The sequence below is a fragment of the Octopus bimaculoides genome, chromosome 21 (genome assembly GCF_001194135.2).
Source record: "Octopus bimaculoides isolate UCB-OBI-ISO-001 chromosome 21, ASM119413v2, whole genome shotgun sequence".
In the NCBI taxonomy this organism is placed as follows: domain Eukaryota; kingdom Metazoa; phylum Mollusca; class Cephalopoda; order Octopoda; family Octopodidae; genus Octopus; species Octopus bimaculoides.
Window position 1 is genome coordinate 28,798,614 of NC_069001.1, and position 715 is coordinate 28,799,328.

The 715-nt window shown below is 36.2% G+C and overlaps 1 protein-coding gene across 1 annotated transcript in view; it reads left to right on the top strand.

Annotated features, from left to right (window-relative positions):
- LOC106883108 (glutamate receptor ionotropic, kainate 2-like) overlaps nucleotides 1-715 on the top strand; it is a 676,112-nt gene that overhangs the window by 595,782 nt on the left and 79,615 nt on the right. The window lies entirely within an intron of this gene.

Sequence of the window (715 nt, forward strand, 5' to 3'; positions counted from 1 at the left end):
CTGTGCCAAACTTATCCAGTGACTGGTCCATTGGATTTTGACATTTGGCTCTTCTTCAGGAATGGTTACCATCGGAACAAAACACGAAAAAACACGTACATAACGATCATTAAATTATTAAAGTCCCGTTACAGTTTATCTTTTTGTTATTATGTGTTTTTTCGTGTTTTGTTCCGACGGTAACCATTCCTGAAGAAGTACCAACTGTCAAAATCCAATGGACCAGTCACTGGATAAGTTTGGCACAGAAATGTTAACATAGAGTGGTGAATAAATCGATATATCGAGTTTGAAGTCTCTGTCTCTTTTGAATATGAAAATTTAAAAGTTGAAGACCTTATATATATATAAACTCGGCTAGTGATGCTGGGTTGCATCGAACTGTACCGATATACTGTAGGATAAATATAGTAATGTTAACAATAGGAAATGAATTTATAAAGGTGAACCCATGAAGATTACTGGATATTTACATTTGTATAATTAATGACTTGGACTTGCAAATCACGCAGGCAAACATTGAATGCGCAGGTGTTATTGTGACGCGCAACAGAGTTTAGAGGCTCATATTACCAAATAATGTTAAAATGTTGCGCTGCCGAGAAATATTTAAACATATGTATGTGTACGTAAGAGATTAATCAAGAAAGGTACTGAGAGAGAGAGAGAGACACACACACACACACACACACACACACACACACACACACACACA